Genomic DNA, 12,218 nt, shown 5'->3' with positions numbered 1-12,218 from the left:
TAAACCAAATTTTACTGATATTCACATCATTTATTTGAATTTCCAAAATAAGGCATTTATGAAAGCAACTATTCACTGTTATAAATTCAGTTCTTACTGAATGTGTCAAAGAGCACTGTTTCCACCCGGTTTCGAACCGGGGACCTTTCGCGTGTGAAGCGAATGTGATAACCACTACACTACAGAAACTGCTGCATGCGTTTTTTGCAAGTACTAAACCAAATTTTACTGATATTCACATCATTTATTTGAATTTCCAAAATAAGGCATTGATGAAAGCAACTATTCACTGTTATAAATACAGTTCTCACTGAATGTGTCAAGGAGCACTGTTTCCACCCGTTTTCGAACCGGGGACCTTTCGCATGTTAAGCGAATGTGATAACCACTACACTACAGAAACTGCTGCATGTGATTTTTGCAAGGACTAAACCAAATTTTACTGATATTCACTGCATGTCTTTGAATTTCCAAAATAAGGCATTTATGAAAGCAACTATTCACTGTTATAAATACAGTTCTTACTGAATGTGTTCAAAGAGCACTGTTTCCACCCGGTTTCGAACCGGGGACCTTTCACGTGTTAAGCGAACGTGATAACCACTACACTACAGAAACTGCTGCATGTGATTTTTGCAAGGACTAAACCAAATTTGACTGATATTCACTGCATGTATTTGAATTTCGAAAATAAGGCATTTATGAAAGAATGCACTGTTCCCACCCGGTTTCGAACCGGGGACCTTTCGCATGTTAAGCGAACGTGATAACCACTACACTACAGAAACTGCTGCATGTGATTTTTGCAAGGACTAAACCAAATTTTACTGATATTCACATCATTTATTTGAATTTCCAAAATAAGGCATTTATGAAAGCAACTATTCACTGTTATAAATACAGTTCTTACTGAATGTGTCAAAGGGCACTGTTTCCACCCAGGTTTCGAACCGGGGACATTTCGCGTGTGAAGCGAATGTGATAATCACTACATTACAGAAATCGCTGCATGTGGTTTTTGCAAGGACTAAACCAAATTTTACTGATATTCACTGCATGTATTTGAATTTCCAATATAAGGCATTTATGAAAGAAAGCACTTTTACCACCCGGTTTCAAACCAGGGACCTTTCGCGTGTTAAGCGAACGTGATAACCACTACACTACAGAAACTGCCGCATGTGTTTTTTGCAAGGACTAAACCAAATTTTACTGATATTCACATCATTTATTTGAATTTCCAAAATAAGGCATTGATGAAAGCAACTATTCACTGTTATAAATACAGTTCTCACTGAATGTGTCAAGGAGCACTGTTTCCACCCGTTTTCGAACCGGGGACCTTTCGCATGTTAAGCGAACGTGATAACCACTACACTACAGAAACTGCTGCATGTGATTTTTGCAAGGACTAAACCAAATTTTACTGATATTCACTGCATGTCTTTGAATTTCCAAAATAAGGCATTTATGAAAGCAACTATTCACTGTTATAAATACAGTTCTTACTGAATGTGTTCAAAGAGCACTGTTTCCACCCGGTTTCGAACCGGGGACCTTTCACGTGTTAAGCGAACGTGATAACCACTACACTACAGAAACTGCTGCATGTGATTTTTGCAAGGACTAAACCAAATTTGACTGATATTCACTGCATGTATTTGAATTTCGAAAATAAGGCATTTATGAAAGAATGCACTGTTCCCACCCGGTTTCGAACCGGGGACCTTTCGCATGTTAAGCGAACGTGATAACCACTACACTACAGAAACTGCTGCATGTGATTTTTGCAAGGACTAAACCAAATTTTACTGATATTCACATCATTTATTTGAATTTCCAAAATAAGGCATTTATGAAAGCAACTATTCACTGTTATAAATACAGTTCTTACTGAATGTGTCAAAGGGCACTGTTTCCACCCAGGTTTCGAACCGGGGACATTTCGCGTGTGAAGCGAATGTGATAATCACTACATTACAGAAATCGCTGCATGTGGTTTTTGCAAGGACTAAACCAAATTTTACTGATATTCACTGCATGTATTTGAATTTCCAATATAAGGCATTTATGAAAGAAAGCACTTTTACCACCCGGTTTCAAACCAGGGACCTTTCGCGTGTTAAGCGAACGTGATAACCACTACACTACAGAAACTGCCGCATGTGTTTTTTGCAAGGACTAAACCAAATTTTACTGATATTCACATCATTTATTTGAATTTCCAAAATAAGGCATTTATGAAAGCAACTATTCACTGTTATAAATACAGTTCTTACTGAATGTGTCAAAGAGCACTGTTTCCACCCGGTTTCGAACCGGGGACCTTTCGCGTGTAAAGCGAACGTGATAACCACTACACTACAGAAACTGCCGCATGTGATTTTTGCAAGGACTAAACCAAATTTTACTGCTATTCACTGCATGTATTTGAATTTCCAAAATATTATTATCTGTTATAAATACAGTTCTTACTGAATGTGTCAAAGAGCACTGTTTCCACCCGTTTTCGAACCGGGGACCTTTCGCATGTTAAGCGAACGTGATAACCACTACACTACAGAAACTGCTGCATGTGATTTTTGCAAGGACTAAACCAAATTTTACTGATATTCACTGCATGTCTTTGAATTTCCAAAATAAGGCATTTATGAAAGCAACTATTCACTGTTAGAAAGACAGTTCTTACTGAAGGTGTTCAAAGAGCACTGTTTCCACCCGGTTTCGAACCGGGGACCTTTCGCGTGTGAAGCGAATGTGATAACCACTACACTACAGAAACTGCTGCATGTGATTTTTGCAAGGACTAAACCAAATTTGACTGATATTCACTGCATGTATTTGAATTTCGAAAATAAGGCATTTATGAAAGAATGCACTGTTCCCACCCGGTTTCGAACCGGGGACCTTTCGCATGTTAAGCGAACGTGATAACCACTACACTACAGAAACTGCTGCATGTGATTTTTGCAAGGACTAAACCAAATTTTACTGATATTCACATCATTTATTTGAATTTCCAAAATAAGGCATTTATGAAAGCAACTATTCACTGTTATAAATACAGTTCTTACTGAATGTGTCAAAGGGCACTGTTTCCACCCAGGTTTCGAACCGGGGACATTTCGCGTGTGAAGCGAATGTGATAATCACTACATTACAGAAATCGCTGCATGTGGTTTTTGCAAGGACTAAACCAAATTTTACTGATATTCACTGCATGTATTTGAATTTCCAATATAAGGCATTTATGAAAGAAAGCACTTTTACCACCCGGTTTCAAACCAGGGACCTTTCGCGTGTTAAGCGAACGTGATAACCACTACACTACAGAAACTGCCGCATGTGTTTTTTGCAAGGACTAAACCAAATTTTACTGATATTCACATCATTTATTTGAATTTCCAAAATAAGGCATTTATGAAAGCAACTATTCACTGTTATAAACACAGTTCTTACTGAATGTGTCAAAGAGCACTGTTTCCACCCGGTTTCGAACCGGGGACCTTTCGCGTGTAAAGCGAACGTGATAACCACTACACTACAGAAACTGCCGCATGTGATTTTTGCAAGGACTAAACCAAATTTTACTGCTATTCACTGCATGTATTTGAATTTCCAAAATATTATTATCTGTTATAAATACAGTTCTTACTGAATGTGTCAAAGAGCACTGTTTCCACCCGGTTTCGAACCGGGGACCTTTCGCGTGTGAAGCGAATGTGATAACCACTACACTACAGAAACTGCTTCGTGTGGTTTTTGCAAGGACTAAACCAAATTTTACTGATATTCACTGCATGTATTTGAATTTCCAAAATATTATTATCTGTTATAAATACAGTTCTTACTGAATGTGTCAAAGAGCACTGTTTCCACCCGGTTTCGAACCGGGGACCTTTCGCTTGTGAAGCGAATGTGATAACCACTACACTACAGAAACTGCTTCATGTGGTTTTTGCAAGGACTAAACCAAATTTTACTGATATTCACTGCATGTCTTTGAATTTCCAAAATAAGGCATTTATGAAAGCAACTATTCACTGTTATAAATACAGTTCTTACTGAATGTGTCAAAGAGCATTGTTTCCACCCGGTTTCGAACCGGGGACCTTTCGCATGTAAAGCGAACGTGATAACCACTACACTACAGAAACTGCTGCATGTGGTTTTTGCAAGGACTAAACCAAATTTTACTGATATTCACATCATTTATTTGAATTTCCAAAATAAGGCATTTATGAAAGCAACTATTCACTGTTATAAATACAGTTCTTACTGAATGTGTCAAAGGGCACTGTTTCCACCCAGGTTTCGAACCGGGGACCTTTCGCGTGTGAAGCGAATGTGATAATCACTACATTACAGAAATCGCTGCATGTGGTTTTTGCAAGGACTAAACCAAATTTTACTGATATTCACTGCATGTATTTGAATTTCCAATATAAGGCATTTATGAAAGAAAGCACTTTTACCACCCGGTTTCAAACCAGGGACCTTTCGCGTGTTAAGCGAACGTGATAACCACTACACTACAGAAACTGCCGCATGTGTTTTTTGCAAGGACTAAACCAAATTTTACTGATATTCACATCATTTATTTGAATTTCCAAAATAAGGCATTTATGAAAGCAACTATTCACTGTTATAAATACAGTTCTTACTGAATGTGTCAAAGAGCACTGTTTCCACCCGGTTTCGAACCGGGGACCTTTCGCGTGTAAAGCGAACGTGATAACCACTACACTACAGAAACTGCCGCATGTGATTTTTGCAAGGACTAAACCAAATTTTACTGCTATTCACTGCATGTATTTGAATTTCCAAAATATTATTATCTGTTATAAATACAGTTCTTACTGAATGTGTCAAAGAGCACTGTTTCCACCCGGTTTCGAACCGGGGACCTTTCGCGTGTGAAGCGAATGTGATAACCACTACACTACAGAAACTGCTTCGTGTGGTTTTTGCAAGGACTAAACCAAATTTTACTGATATTCACTGCATGTATTTGAATTTCCAAAATATTATTATCTGTTATAAATACAGTTCTTACTGAATGTGTCAAAGAGCACTGTTTCCACCCGGTTTCGAACCGGGGACCTTTCGCGTGTGAAGCGAATGTGATAACCACTACACTACAGAAACTGCTTCATGTGGTTTTTGCAAGGACTAAACCAAATTTGACTGATATTCACTGCATGTATTTGAATTTCGAAAATAAGGCATTTATGAAAGAATGCACTGTTCCCACCCGGTTTCGAACCGGGGACCTTTCGCATGTTAAGCGAACGTGATAACCACTACACTACAGAAACTGCTGCATGTGATTTTTGCAAGGACTAAACCAAATTTTACTGATATTCACATCATTTATTTGAATTTCCAAAATAAGGCATTTATGAAAGCAACTATTCACTGTTATAAATACAGTTCTTACTGAATGTGTCAAAGGGCACTGTTTCCACCCAGGTTTCGAACCAGGGACATTTCGCGTGTGAAGCGAATGTGATAATCACTACATTACAGAAATCGCTGCATGTGGTTTTTGCAAGGACTAAACCAAATTTTACTGATATTCACTGCATGTATTTGAATTTCCAATATAAGGCATTTATGAAAGAAAGCACTTTTACCACCCGGTTTCAAACCAGGGACCTTTCGCGTGTTAAGCGAACGTGATAACCACTACACTACAGAAACTGCCGCATGTGTTTTTTGCAAGGACTAAACCAAATTTTACTGATATTCACATCATTTATTTGAATTTCCAAAATAAGGCATTTATGAAAGCAACTATTCACTGTTATAAATACAGTTCTTACTGAATGTGTCAAAAAGCACTGTTTCCACCCGGTTTCGAACCGGGGACCTTTCGCGTGTAAAGCGAACGTGATAACCACTACACTACAGAAACTGCCGCATGTGATTTTTGCAAGGACTAAACCAAATTTTACTGCTATTCACTGCATGTATTTGAATTTCCAAAATATTATTATCTGTTATAAATACAGTTCTTACTGAATGTGTCAAAGAGCACTGTTTCCACCCGGTTTCGAACCGGGGACCTTTCGCGTGTGAAGCGAATGTGATAACCACTACACTACAGAAACTGCTTCGTGTGGTTTTTGCAAGGACTAAACCAAATTTTACTGATATTCACTGCATGTATTTGAATTTCCAAAATATTATTATCTGTTATAAATACAGTTCTTACTGAATGTGTCAAAGAGCACTGTTTCCACCCGGTTTCGAACCGGGGACCTTTCGCTTGTGAAGCGAATGTGATAACCAATACACTACAGAAACTGCTTCATGTGGTTTTTGCAAGGACTAAACCAAATTTTACTGATATTCACTGCATGTCTTTGAATTTCCAAAATAAGGCATTTATGAAAGCAACTATTCACTGTTATAAATACAGTTCTTACTGAATGTGTCAAAGAGCATTGTTTCCACCCGGTTTCGAACCGGGGACCTTTCGCATGTAAAGCGAACGTGATAACCACTACACTACAGAAACTGCTGCATGTGATTTTTGCAAGGACTAAACCAAATTTTACTGATATTCACATCATTTATTTGAATTTCCAAAATAAGGCATTTATGAAAGCAACTATTCACTGTTATAAATACAGTTCTTACTGAATGTGTCAAAGGGCACTGTTTCCACCCAGGTTTCGAACCGGGGACCTTTCGCGTGTGAAGCGAATGTGATAATCACTACATTACAGAAATCGCTGCATGTGGTTTTTGCAAGGACTAAACCAAATTTTACTGATATTCACTGCATGTATTTGAATTTCCAATATAAGGCATTTATGAAAGAAAGCACTTTTACCACCCGGTTTCAAACCAGGGACCTTTCGCGTGTGAAGCGAACGTGATAACCACTACACTACGGAAACTGCCGCATGTGTTTTTTGCAAGGACTAAACCAAATTTTACTGATATTCACATCATTTATTTGAATTTCCAAAATAAGGCATTTATGAAAGCAACTATTCACTGTTATAAATACAGTTCTTACTGAATGTGTCAAAGAGCACTGTTTCCACCCGGTTTCGAACCGGGGACCTTTCGCGTGTAAAGCGAACGTGATAACCACTACACTACAGAAACTGCCGCATGTGATTTTTGCAAGGACTAAACCAAATTTTACTGCTATTCACTGCATGTATTTGAATTTCCAAAATATTATTATCTGTTATAAATACAGTTCTTACTGAATGTGTCAAAGAGCACTGTTTCCACCCGGTTTCGAACCGGGGACCTTTCGCGTGTGAAGCGAATGTGATAACCACTACACTACAGAAACTGCTTCGTGTGGTTTTTGCAAGGACTAAACCAAATTTTACTGATATTCACTGCATGTATTTGAATTTCCAAAATATTATTATCTGTTATAAATACAGTTCTTACTGAATGTGTCAAAGAGCACTGTTTCCACCCGGTTTCGAACCGGGGACCTTTCGCGTGTGAAGCGAATGTGATAACCACTACACTACAGAAACTGCTTCATGTGGTTTTTGCAAGGACTAAACCAAATTTTACTGATATTCACTGCATGTCTTTGAATTTCCAAAATAAGGCATTTATGAAAGCAACTATTCACTGTTATAAATACAGTTCTTACTGAATGTGTCAAAGAGCATTGTTTCCACCCGGTTTCGAACCGGGGACCTTTCGCATGTAAAGCGAACGTGATAACCACTACACTACAGAAACTGCCGCATGTGATTTTTGCAAGCACTAAACCAAATTTTACTGCTATTCACTGCATGTATTTGAATTTCCAAAATAATATTATCTGTTATAAATACAGTTCTTACTGATTGTGTCAAAGAGCACTGTTTCCACCCGGATTCGAACCGGGGACCTTTCGCGTGTGAAGCGAATGTGATAACCACTACACTACAGAAACTGCTTCATGTGGTTTTTGCAAGGACTAAACCAAATTTTACTGATATTCACTGCATGTCTTTGAATTTCCAAAATAAGGCATTTATGAAAGCAACTATTCACTGTTATAAATACAGTTCTTACTGAATGTGTCAAAGAGCATTGTTTCCACCCGGTTTCGAACCGGGGACCTTTCGCATGTAAAGCGAACGTGATAACCACTACACTACAGAAACTGCCGCATGTGATTTTTGCAAGGACTAAACCAAATTTTACTGCTATTCACTGCATGTATTTGAATTTCCAAAATAATATTATCTGTTATAAATACAGTTCTTACTGATTGTGTCAAAGAGCACTGTTTCCACCCGGATTCGAACCGGGGACCTTTCGCGTGTGAAGCGAATGTGATAACCACTACACTACAGAAACTGCTTCATGTGTTTTTTGCAAGGACTAAACCAAATTTTACTGATATTCACTGCATGTATTTGAATTTCCAAAATAAGGCATTTATGAAAGAAAGCACTTTTTCCACCCGGTTTCAAACCAGGTACCTTTCGCGTGTTAAGCGAACGTGATAACCACTACACTACAGAAACTGCTGCATGTGATTTTTGCAAGGACTAAACCAAATTTTACTGATATTCACATCATTTATTTGAATTTCCAAAATAAGGCATTTATGAAAGCAACTATTCACTGTTATAAATTCAGTTCTTACTGAATGTGTCAAAGAGCACTGTTTCCATCCGGTTTCGAACCGGGGACCTTTCGCGTGTGAAGCGAATGTGATAACCACTACACTACAGAAACTGCTGCATGCATTTTTTGCAAGTACTAAACCAAATTTTACTGATATTCACATCATTTATTTGAATTTCCAAAATAAGGCATTGATGAAAGCAACTATTCACTGTTATAAATACAGTTCTCACTGAATGTGTCAAAGAGCACTGTTTCCACCCGTTTTCGAACCGGGGACCTTTCGCGTGTTAAGCGAACGTGATAACCACTACACTACAGAAACTGCTGCATGTGATTTTAGCAAGGACTAAACCAAATTTTACTGATATTCACTGCATGTATTTGAATTTCGAAAATAAGGCATTTATGAAAGAATGCACTGTTTCCAACCGGTTTCGAACCGGGGACCTTTCGCATGTTAAGCGAACGTGATAACCACTACACTACAGAAACTGCTGCATGTGATTTTTGCAAGGACTAAACCAAATTTTACTGATATTCACTGCATGTCTTTGAATTTCCAAAATAAGGCATTTATGAAAGCAACTATTCACTGTTATAAATACAGTTCTTACTGAATGTGTTCAAAGAGCACTGTTTCCACCCGGTTTCGAACCGGGGACCTTTCACGTGTTAAGCGAACGTGATAACCACTACACTACAGAAACTGCTGCATGTGATTTTTGCAAGGACTAAACCAAATTTGACTGATATTCACTGCATGTATTTGAATTTCGAAAATAAGGCATTTATGAAAGAATGCACTGTTCCCACCCGGTTTCGAACCGGGGACCTTTCGCATGTTAAGCGAACGTGATAACCACTACACTACAGAAACTGCTGCATGTGATTTTTGCAAGGACTAAACCAAATTTTACTGATATTCACATCATTTATTTGAATTTCCAAAATAAGGCATTTATGAAAGCAACTATTCACTGTTATAAATACAGTTCTTACTGAATGTGTCAAAGGGCACTGTTTCCACCCAGGTTTCGAACCGGGGACATTTCGCGTGTGAAGCGAATGTGATAATCACTACATTACAGAAATCGCTGCATGTGGTTTTTGCAAGGACTAAACCAAATTTTACTGATATTCACTGCATGTATTTGAATTTCCAATATAAGGCATTTATGAAAGAAAGCACTTTTACCACCCGGTTTCAAACCAGGGACCTTTCGCGTGTTAAGCGAACGTGATAACCACTACACTACAGAAACTGCCGCATGTGTTTTTTGCAAGGACTAAACCAAATTTTACTGATATTCACATCATTTATTTGAATTTCCAAAATAAGGCATTTATGAAAGCAACTATTCACTGTTATAAATACAGTTCTTACTGAATGTGTCAAAGAGCACTGTTTCCACCCGGTTTCGAACCGGGGACCTTTCGCGTGTAAAGCGAACGTGATAACCACTACACTACAGAAACTGCCGCAAGTGATTTTTGCAAGGACTAAACCAAATTTTACTGCTATTCACTGCATGTATTTGAATTTCCAAAATATTATTATCTGTTATAAATACAGTTCTTACTGAATGTGTCAAAGAGCACTGTTTCCACCCGGTTTCGAACCGGGGACCTTTCGCGTGTGAAGCGAATGTGATAACCACTACACTACAGAAACTGCTTCGTGTGGTTTTTGCAAGGACTAAACCAAATTTTACTGATATTCACTGCATGTATTTGAATTTCCAAAATATTATTATCTGTTATAAATACAGTTCTTACTGAATGTGTCAAAGAGCACTGTTTCCACCCGGTTTCGAACCGGGGACCTTTCGCGTGTGAAGCGAATGTGATAACCACTACACTACAGAAACTGCTTCATGTGGTTTTTGCAAGGACTAAACCAAATTTTACTGATATTCACTGCATGTCTTTGAATTTCCAAAATAAGGCATTTATGAAAGCAACTATTCACTGTTATAAATACAGTTCTTACTGAATGTGTCAAAGAGCATTGTTTCCACCCGGTTTCGAACCGGGGACCTTTCGCGTGTGAAGCAAATGTGATAACCACTACACTACAGAAACTGCTTCATGTGGTTTTTGCAAGGACTAAACCAAATTTTACTGATATTCACTGCATGTATTTGAATTTCCAAAATAAGGCATTTATGAAAGAAAGCACTTTTTCCACCCGGTTTCAAACCAGGTACCTTTCGCGTGTTAAGCGAACGTGATAACCACTACACTACAGAAACTGCTGCATGTGATTTTTGCAAGGACTAAACCAAATTTTACTGATATTCACATCATTTATTTGAATTTCCAAAATAAGGCATTTATGAAAGCAACTATTCACTGTTATAAATACAGTTCTTACTGAATGTGTCAAAGGGCACTGTTTCCACCCAGGTTTCGAACCGGGGACATTTCGCGTGTGAAGCGAATGTGATAATCACTACATTACAGAAATCGCTGCATGTGGTTTTTGCAAGGACTAAACCAAATTTTACTGATATTCACTGCATGTATTTGAATTTCCAATATAAGGCATTTATGAAAGAAAGCACTTTTACCACCCGGTTTCAAACCAGGGACCTTTCGCGTGTTAAGCGAACGTGATAACCACTACACTACAGAAACTGCCGCATGTGTTTTTTGCAAGGACTAAACCAAATTTTACTGATATTCACATCATTTATTTGAATTTCCAAAATAAGGCATTTATGAAAGCAACTATTCACTGTTATAAATACAGTTCTTACTGAATGTGTCAAAGAGCACTGTTTCCACCCGGTTTCGAACCGGGGACCTTTCGCGTGTAAAGCGAACGTGATAACCACTACACTACAGACACTGCCGCATGTGATTTTTGCAAGGACTAAACCAAATTTTACTGCTATTCACGGCATGTATTTGAATTTCCAAAATATTATTATCTGTTATAAATACAGTTCTTACTGAATGTGTCAAAGAGCACTGTTTCCACCCGGTTTCGAACCGGGGACCTTTCGCGTGTGAAGCGAATGTGATAACCACTACACTACAGAAACTGCTTCGTGTGGTTTTTGCAAGGACTAAACCAAATTTTACTGATATTCACTGCATGTATTTGAATTTCCAAAATATTATTATCTGTTATAAATACAGTTCTTACTGAATGTGTCAAAGAGCACTGTTTCCACCCGGTTTCGAACCGGGGACCTTTCGCGTGTGAAGCGAATGTGATAACCACTACACTACAGAAACTGCTTCATGTGGTTTTTGCAAGGACTAAACCAAATTTTACTGATATTCACTGCATGTCTTTGAATTTCCAAAATAAGGCATTTATGAAAGCAACTATTCACTGTTATAAATACAGTTCTAACTGAATGTGTCAAAGAGCATTGTTTCCACCCGGTTTCGAACCGGGGACCTTTCGCGTGTGAAGCGAATGTGATAACCACTACACTACAGAAACTGCTTCGTGTGGTTTTTGCAAGGACTAAACCAAATTTTACTGATATTCACTGCATGTATTTGAATTTCCAAAATAAGGCATTTATGAAAGAAAGCACTTTTTCCACCCGGTTTCAAACCAGGTACCTTTCGCGTGTTAAGCGAACGTGATA

General features: G+C 38.1%; 9 non-coding genes across 9 annotated transcripts; all 9 read right to left on the bottom strand.

Moving 5' to 3' along the window:
- Positions 1 to 2,298: 2,298 nt before the first annotated feature.
- Positions 2,299 to 2,371, bottom strand: trnav-uac (transfer RNA valine (anticodon UAC)). Its single transcript has one exon. It is a non-coding gene; the product is annotated as a tRNA-Val (tRNA).
- Positions 2,372 to 3,478: 1,107 nt separating this feature from the next.
- On the bottom strand, positions 3,479 to 3,551 carry trnav-uac (transfer RNA valine (anticodon UAC)). Its single transcript has one exon. It is a non-coding gene; the product is annotated as a tRNA-Val (tRNA).
- Positions 3,552 to 3,870: 319 nt separating this feature from the next.
- trnav-cac (transfer RNA valine (anticodon CAC)) lies at positions 3,871 to 3,943 on the bottom strand. The gene has a single exon. It is a non-coding gene; the product is annotated as a tRNA-Val (tRNA).
- A 740-nt stretch (positions 3,944 to 4,683) lies between these two features.
- trnav-uac (transfer RNA valine (anticodon UAC)) lies at positions 4,684 to 4,756 on the bottom strand. Its single transcript has one exon. It is a non-coding gene; the product is annotated as a tRNA-Val (tRNA).
- A 1,088-nt stretch (positions 4,757 to 5,844) lies between these two features.
- trnav-uac (transfer RNA valine (anticodon UAC)) lies at positions 5,845 to 5,917 on the bottom strand. The gene has a single exon. It is a non-coding gene; the product is annotated as a tRNA-Val (tRNA).
- Positions 5,918 to 7,049: 1,132 nt separating this feature from the next.
- Positions 7,050 to 7,122, bottom strand: trnav-uac (transfer RNA valine (anticodon UAC)). The gene has a single exon. It is a non-coding gene; the product is annotated as a tRNA-Val (tRNA).
- A 729-nt stretch (positions 7,123 to 7,851) lies between these two features.
- trnav-cac (transfer RNA valine (anticodon CAC)) lies at positions 7,852 to 7,924 on the bottom strand. The gene has a single exon. It is a non-coding gene; the product is annotated as a tRNA-Val (tRNA).
- A 337-nt stretch (positions 7,925 to 8,261) lies between these two features.
- trnav-cac (transfer RNA valine (anticodon CAC)) lies at positions 8,262 to 8,334 on the bottom strand. The gene has a single exon. It is a non-coding gene; the product is annotated as a tRNA-Val (tRNA).
- Positions 8,335 to 10,013: 1,679 nt separating this feature from the next.
- trnav-uac (transfer RNA valine (anticodon UAC)) lies at positions 10,014 to 10,086 on the bottom strand. Its single transcript has one exon. It is a non-coding gene; the product is annotated as a tRNA-Val (tRNA).
- Positions 10,087 to 12,218: the final 2,132 nt, after the last annotated feature.

This window comes from Salvelinus alpinus, chromosome 3 (assembly GCF_045679555.1).
Source record: "Salvelinus alpinus chromosome 3, SLU_Salpinus.1, whole genome shotgun sequence".
Taxonomy (NCBI): domain Eukaryota; kingdom Metazoa; phylum Chordata; class Actinopteri; order Salmoniformes; family Salmonidae; genus Salvelinus; species Salvelinus alpinus.
The sequence above is the reverse complement of the archived record's forward strand: the minus strand, read 5'-3'. Positions and strand labels throughout refer to the sequence as shown.